The 8,420-nt window shown below is 47.2% G+C and overlaps 1 pseudogene; it reads right to left on the reverse strand.

Annotated features, from left to right (window-relative positions):
* LOC147726681 (uncharacterized) overlaps positions 1 to 7,872 on the reverse strand; it is a 31,200-nt pseudogene extending 23,328 nt beyond the window's left edge.
* Between the last annotated feature and the right edge of the window lie 548 nt (positions 7,873 to 8,420).

Here is an 8,420-nt window from a genome sequence, read left to right on the forward strand (position 1 = left end):
TCCACTTTGTGTGCGGAAAGGATCCTTCTGAAAATTCAGAATGCCATTACTCACTGTGAAGTTAGTGACTCATTGCCCCATGCTGAAGTGGGCAGACTAATAATGTTGTGGATGGCACAAAAGACCAATGGATGAAGGAGGGCTGTCTACCAATCCCTGTCAGATGTCATTTGGGGTAAATCCGTAAAGTAGTAAGGCTCAGAAACGTTGTATATTTCACACAGCAGAGAATCCACAAAGTCAACAAGTCTCAAGATGAAATCTGATGGGCTGCCACCACATCAACAATGTTGTGCTGGCAACCACCTTAGGACTCTGTGCCCAGTCGAGTCTTTGAAAAAAGGTAAACAATGAAAAATGACCAGTACATTTCGGAGTTGTTTTTTTTTTACTATACCTAATTATAACTGTCACCTTTGTTTTGTTCATTGAATATAGAATTTCAGTAAAATTAAAAGGTAATTTCAACACTGGCACAGTTTTGTTTTTGTTCAGACATGCTGAATTGGTAGGTGTTTAGCACTGTATGGAAGTCTGCATGTATTTGTGCTTTCTGCAGGCAGTGTTTATGGTTATATCAGGGAAATCAACACTAAAACATGACCATGACATGGGTCTTTCTACTCCCTTGTGGCCCAGTGGATTTAGGCCACTTTGTTATCGTGCTCCCTAGGGAAAAACAAGCATTCTAATAAAATCATACAGCCTCCAAGGGGGTGGACCTATATGTCAGATGGGCGAATCCCCAGAAACCATGTGCACTATGGTGTGTTCTCCTCAGGAGTGCAATTGTGCCCCCCAGAGAAAAAACATATCACAAAAAATTATATGGGCCTTCAAGGAGGTAAGCCCATGTGTCGGAAGGGGTGACCCCTGGAAAACATGTGTGCTATCAGTTTTCCCCTGGGAGATGCGATTGAGCCCTTCTTGGGGACACAATTGCATACCCCAGGGAAAAAAACACATTCAAAAAATATGTGTCCCAAGGTAGTCATCCCGTACATCACATGGGCCAAAGCCCCCTAAAAGCTTGCATGATATAGGCCTAAAATCCCCACCGGACGTGTGTGTGGTCACTCACCTGCTTCTTTCTCCCTGCACCGGTGGGGATTTATGACGTCAGCATGCCTCATGGTGAGCTGACATCACAGATGGTCATGCAGAAGGGTGAGGACAGAAAAAAGGAATTCTTTGGTGCAAGAACCAAAGTTTCCTTTGAAACCTTTCGCAACGTCAGCCAATGGCGTCGACTGTTAGCCAGCACCTGCACTGAAGGAGTTAATATCTTCTCCAAATGCCCCTCTTCAACTGTCTATTTTAGGTGTGTGAAATCTTCTAGTAAAACCACAGAAATGTGCCGGTTATGGTATCAATGCACACCTCACATGCCTTAGCTTATGCTATCAACCATGATGCTCTATTGATCTCTTTTTTGTTTTTGTGTCTGTGCTATTATCAAATCAATTTTGAGCATGGCGTTTGGCGCAAAGTATGGCTTATGCTGTGTGTATTGACCACCCTAACTAGTGAATTTCATTGGTTTGCCTGTTTAAACTAAAACAGTTTTTCACAGTTTTTTAATTATTTACTTAATTTTCAACCCCGCTGCGCAGACTGCCAGGCTTGCACTCAACCATAACTCATCAGCCATCCTCTGCTGCCGCCCACAGTCTTCGGCCTGCAGCCAGGCCCTGGTTCCAATCTCTTGCCATCATCCAACCTATTCAAACACTCAGTATAGTATCTGGCTTTGCTTGTACGCTCTTTTTACACGGTCTGAAATTTATGACTCATGTGATTTGCGAGTCACTGACAAAATGTTGGTAATTTCTGCAACTAAAATAGCTGGTCGCGAGCTTGCAAACTCCGTTTGATTGCGACTCGCATGCAGGGTTTTCAGGTTTTTTTTCTGTTGTGTACCTTGAGTTTTCCGTGTCTTCCTGTAACCAGGAGCACTCCCATGGGGTTTTTCACTTCTGTGGGTGGACCCCCAACCAGGGGCGTAGGACACACTAAATGTCTGGTAGGGACTAGGACAACCTTTTGGACTTTCCAGTGACCCTATACAAATCCCCCATTGTCTGAGAACGGTACACTCTGTTAAACTAATAAAATTGCACAGTTTTGTAGTGAAACATTGATAAAGGCAGGCAAGTAGTCACAGTTTGCAAGTATGCTTTAATTGTTATTTACATTCACAAAGTAATTAGACCAAATGTTTTTGAATCTTATATCTTCATGCACCAAGCAAACAAAGGTGGGACGAAAAAAAGGGAGAATAAACGGAATGCTCATCGCAACATTCCTAAACTTCAAAATGTAACTAGACTAATATTGGAGTGTATTGGAGACTGGCTACAGGCACACATAGTTGTAAAAGCAGAGAAATGTCCACTTCATAAAAGTGGCAAATCTAAAATGAAATCCAACTTTACCAGTAAAGAGGATTTATCATTGCCACTCCAAAGAAATAAAGCATGACACCGCTACTCCTTCTAAACCAGGAATTACAGCTTAAAAGGGTATATTAGCCCCTTGTGCGCGGCCGCGATTTTCGCGCTGTGCAGCCGTTTTTAATAGTGGCCGGGTTCATGTCGGCCCCCAGCCATCATCAGCACACGCCCACCGCGGTGCATGACGGATGGGGGCCGCCATCAGAACCAAAGGGGTTAAGGAATTCCCAATGTTAAGGAGAGGAGTAGGCCTCACAGTAGTGAAAAATGAATGTAGGTGTTTTTTCACTACACGGACATGCAAAACTTAAAAGTACATGTCCTACCTTTTAGTAACATAGCACCCTTCCCATGGGCTACATAGGGCATACGTTAGGGGTGACATGTGTAAAGAAGGGGAAGTTTAAGGCTTGGCAATGGGGTTTTAATACCAAGTCAGCATGGCAGTAAAACTGAGCACACACAGGCTCTGCTGTGGCAGGTCTGAGACATGTTTAAATGGCTATTTGTGTGGGTGGCATATTCAGTGCTGCAGATCAAGTAGTAGCATTTAATTTACAAGCCCTGGGTATGTGGCATACCACTGTACAAGAACTTAAAAGTAAATTAAATATGCCAAATTGGGTCTACAACAACATTACCATGTTTAGGGGAGAAGCACATTCACTTTAGCACTAGTCCTAACGCCAACAAAAAGAGGAGGTAAGCAGTCAAAAGGTTTGGGGGAAGACCACCCTCAGACTGGCAAGTCTAATGGTATGGTATAGGTGTCTTTGTGTCTGTTTGAGTATTGAAGTCAGTTGGATCCGTTTTGGAAACCCCTGGTTTAGCAGGGCACAAGAAGGTGAGCAAGAATAGGTTCTCAAACACTGGAAGTACTGCATTCCTGTAGCTGGAGAAACCCTTAATGCATCGCAAAGTATACAACACAATACAGAAACATTTTTGTCTAATCTGTGAGAAGTATTATTGCAGACGGATAATATGAGTGTAGGGTGCACTCAAACCACATTATCTTGCACAAAAATGTAAGAAGCCCTGTGGGAGAAATTTGCAATAAGAATTAGCCTTGTGTAGGATGCTCACAAAAATGAGATGCACATTGTTTGTGTGGAAGAGAGATGTTCCAGAAAATTTTTAAATCTTGCTGTGAAAGACACACATGAGATGCTCACATAAGATGGGTATAGTGAGATATGTAGAATGTGGTGTGTGAGCAAAGCTCAGATATGAGGTATTCGTGGTGAACACAAAACACATAGTGTTTGTGTGTGAGGCGGTCACAAATGAGTAGTGCGTGGAATGCACTAAAGCACAGAAACTTTGTTATATAGGAGGATCACAAAAACTATAAAATGCTCAAAACTAACAAATATGCTTCTTGTTAGGATTATTTGAGACAAAATATTGAGCATTTAACTGAAACAATGATTGAATGCTTGGAGGCCTTGCTTAAGACGATGATGATTTATTTTTAAGTGATATTTGTAGAGTTGCGTATTAACAGTGCAGTAATCTTTGGGGAATAGTTATTGCTACCAAGAAAAGGAATGACCTGGTTTGGTAGCCCTGATACAGACATCATTTTCTCGAAGCGTATGTGTGGTTGGTGCATTTGCTTTTATGTTAAGAAGCTCAAAGAAAAAAATACCCTTTATGTGATAACATTGATAATATTGGGATGTGAGGGAGAGGATTACTGGTGCCTGGCCTCTGTGAGGACAAGGGGGCATATGTAGGAAGCTGTTTGCGATTCGCAAACGCCGAAATTCGCAGAATTCCAGCGTTTGCGAATCGCAAATGGCGTTTTGGTATGTATGGGCCACGTAGCAAAATAAGGAATCGCAAAAATTGCTATTCCTTATTTTGCTTAAGCATTTAAGGAATCTCAATTTTGCGATTCCTTAAATGCTATGTAGAGGTGCCTTGAAAATTGTGATTTTGGCTTACCACCTACTCCAAGTGGATGGTATTTTGCGATTTCCTGTCAAAATGCATTTATCTTAAAAATTCAAAGTGCCTTGTGGCGCACAGACATGCCCTTAGGCGATAGCTTGACTTTAGTGGTGTGGAGAGCCTGGGACTCACGTCTGAGTATACCCAGCACACTAGGGGTGAAAATTGCAAAAAACACAGTTGATGGACAGAATGTAGAACAATGTCATACATTTACCCCAGTACAAGTTTTTTTCAGCTCTGACCCTGTGCCTCATGGGAACAGTCCAGTCCGAACTACCAAGCCATGTCTTTCCCAGACCGGAATCAAGCATCCAAGGTTTCTGGCTATCAGCCTTCATCAGCCTGGATAGCTTGACTCCAGTGGTGTGGAGAGCCTGGGACTCACGTCTGAGTATACCCACCACACTCGGGGTGAAAATTGCAAAAAACACAGTTGATGGACAGAATGTAGAACAATATCATACATTCACCCCAGTACAGGTATGCTCAGACGTGAGTCCCAGGCTCTCCACACCACTGGAGTCAAGCTATCCAGGCTGATGAAGGCTGATAGCCAGAAACCGGTCCTTGGATGCTTGATTCCGGTCTGGGAAAGACATGGCTTGGTAGTTCGGACTGGACTGTTCCCATGAGGCACAGGGTCAGAGCTGATTTGCATATAGCCAGTGTCTAACCCAGGGTGGTGTGGAGTGCAAAAAAACGATGGATTTAGGCCCAGATCCTTGTACTGGGGTGAATGTATGACATTGTTCTACATTCTATCCATCAACTGTGTTTTTTGCAATTTTCACCCCGAGTGTTCTGGGTATGCTCAGACGTGAGTCCCAGGCTCTCCACACCACTGGAGTCAAGCTATCCAAGCTGATGAAGGCTGATAGCCAGAAACCGGTCCTTGGATGCTTGATTCCGATCTGGGAAAGACATGGCTTGGTAGTTCGGACTGGACTGTTCCCATGAGGCACAGGGTCAGAGCTGATTTGCATATAGCCAGTGTCTAACCCAGGGTGGTGTGGAGTGCAAAAAAACGATGGATTTAGGCCCAGATCCTTGTACTGGGGTGAATGTATGACATTGTTCTACATTCTGTCCATCAACTGTGTTTTTGCAATTTTCTCTAAACAGTAAGTCATCTAGGGTGTCCGGGCGCAGTTGCCATGTCGGGATCTGTGAGGTCTCAGTCATCCAGTTTAGCGTCAATAAAAGAGGATTATGATCGGATAGCGTGCGAGTTAAGTACTCAGCATTTGCCACAGTGGAGATCACAAGCGGGGAACACAAGAACGCGTCTAATCGAACATGGAGGTCGTGCAGACTAGAGTAATACGAGTAATCTCGCAGGGTAGGGTGTCGCGCCCTCCAGGCGTCTATCAACTCCCAGCTCTCCTGCCATTCGAGCCTACGCTTCGCTAAGCGATGCACTGGTGACGTCCCCAGCGGCGGGTGAGATCTATCCAATGTAGTGTCCGCCACTGAGTTGAGATCCCCTCCCACAATTATAGGGCCTGCTAAGTAACTCGCCAGCGCACCAGAAAGTTTCGTGAAGAAGGCCGACTGGTCAACATTGGGTGCATACACGCTACAAAGCACAATATCCCGGCCTCTAAGTTTTCCCTCTATGGCCACGTATCTGCCCTCTGGGTCTATTACCTGTCTGGTCACTTGGAGAGGAACCCCCGCTCAGACCCAAATCAGCGTTCCTCTTGCAAATGCAGAGTATGTGGTGTGAAATAATTGCCCTCTCCATCTTCGCTGCAGGGCAATGCCGTCTTGTTTTGTTAGGTGTGTTTCCTGTAACATCGCAATCTGAACCCCTCTACGAACCAAATAAGCATGTACCTTGTGCCTCCTAGTCATAGTGTGTAGTCCCTGCACATTCCAGGTCACACATTTTGTTACTCCAGAGTTAGCCATTATCCCACAGCAATCTGTATTCAACAGTACATGACTTCTTCCAGGCATATGTAGCGGCACTCTCCCACCCCGAACCCCACCTCAAACCAATTGTCTCCTCCCTCCCATAATCTTTGCCTCGAGCCACCCCAACTACTCTCGGCTTCCACCCGCCCAGAACAGGACCCAACTTTGTGAAAGTAGTTCCCATCCAAACTTTGCTTTGTGACTAACTAGTCCCTTGCTACTACCCAACTATACCGCAGTCTGCACTACGGTGGCCTTATGGGCCAATGGGGCGCAACTCGGCCCCAGAGGTGGCTATCACGGTCCCATCTCCCCCGCCCCACAATCCCCCAATGTCACTCACCACTACCTCGGCTGCTCCGGCATTGTCTGCTTCATAGGGCGCTTCTGGCTTCCCCTTGAGCTGCACATTAGAAGAGCATTAGGCTCGCTCATTAGGCCTCGATAATTTCTTCCGATGTCTGCGGCGTCGCCACCGGGCCCTTTGCCCGATCAAGTTTCGACAAATCTGTTTCCGACCCTGTGCGATGTTCCTCTGATTCCGATCCTCTGCGTGAGCGGGTGCTCCCTGTTCCCGACAGGGCCACTACCGCCTGCAGCGCCGCTCTCCTCTCCTCTTCTGTTTGCGATTCTGTCGGTTTCCTTGATCGCTGCCGGCGCTTCCGAATCCTTTGCGATTTCCGGACTGGTTGCTGATGCTTCGCTTCTTCAGCTCGATATTTCGCTCTGTCCGTTCCAGCTTTGTAAGTATCCCACCACGCCCAGGCATCTGCCGATGTCATAAAGAAGAGCGCCTTGCCATCCACCTCGACTCTGAGCTTGGCCGGAAAGAGAAGCGAGTATTTTATTCCCTCCACGCGGAGCTCTCGTTTAAGCGAAAGAAAAGAGGCTTGCAGTTTCTGAGTCTCATATGTAAAATCAGGGAACAATGTCACTCTGCTATTATCCACTTGGAACAGGCCCACATCCCTGGCCCTTTGTAGTAGTCAGTCCCTGTCTTTATAATGCACCAGTTTTATCACCACCGGCCAGGGCGGCTGGCCCGGCCTAGGAGGCCTAGCCGGGACTCGGTGTGCCCTTTCCAGGGGAAGAAGGATGAGAGGCCCTCTGGCGCCACTTCCGTCCGTAACCAGTGGTCAAGGTATCCCACCATGTCTTCTCCTTCCGTTTTCTCCGGTAGACCCACTAAGCGCACATTATTGCGTCTGCTGCGATTTTCACCGTCCTCCGCCCTCCGTTCCAGTGCTTGTATCCGGTCAAGTGCGTCCGCCAATCGCCCCTCCATGGATTTATGCTCCGGCACTATCTCCTGCAGTGTATCCTCCGTGCTTTTGACTATGTCTTTTAGTTTATCGTGGTCCGCACGGAGTAGTCCCAGTCCTGATGCTACCTGAGGTATATCCAGTCGCAGAGCGTCTTTCGTAGCCGTGATGGCGTCTAGGATACTAGTTTGCAACTGCTGGAGCTTCGTTGGGCTCTGCGTCGTCCCTTCCGCCACATCTGAACCGGCCGTACCATCCACTCGTCCTTTAGGCTTCCCCATCTCGCGCCGTCTTTGGGTCAGCAGTGCCCTTCCTGTGGTGCTTGCGGTTTCTGGGGAGGGTCTCCCAGCTCCCCTCTGTAGCAGCACTTTCGCAGTAGTTGCGCTCCCAACGCCGATCAATTGCCCGCCTGCTGTCCGGCGTTGGTGTCGGGGTCCCTCTGAGGATGGGTCACGTGCTAGTTCGACGTCCCTCCGTGGCTCAGCACCCCGTCGCAGCAGTCGTAGGGGGTAACGACTAGTTTGGGGGGGGTCACTCCCATCCAGAATACGTTTCGTTCTTTGCCTGATGTCCCCCAGCGACAGTGGTCTGTGCTATCGTCTAGTGCTCCACTTGGCAAGCTGGGTATGATATCGAGCGGCTGTTCCACCACTCATTGTGTACTGTTTATAGGGGCTGCAATACTCTATCTTGCCCCAACTCGCGTTTCTTCGTGGGGCCGTTATCCTGACGTCTTACCAGGCTCCCAGTCTAGCTGCAGCGTGGGGTGAGATCGTCCATTGTCTGGGCTGCGTTATTCTGCACCCGGGCTTTCATGCTGGTAATGCCT

Source organism: Lissotriton vulgaris, chromosome 3_1 (assembly GCF_964263255.1).
Source record: "Lissotriton vulgaris chromosome 3_1, aLisVul1.2, whole genome shotgun sequence".
Classification (NCBI taxonomy): domain Eukaryota; kingdom Metazoa; phylum Chordata; class Amphibia; order Caudata; family Salamandridae; genus Lissotriton; species Lissotriton vulgaris.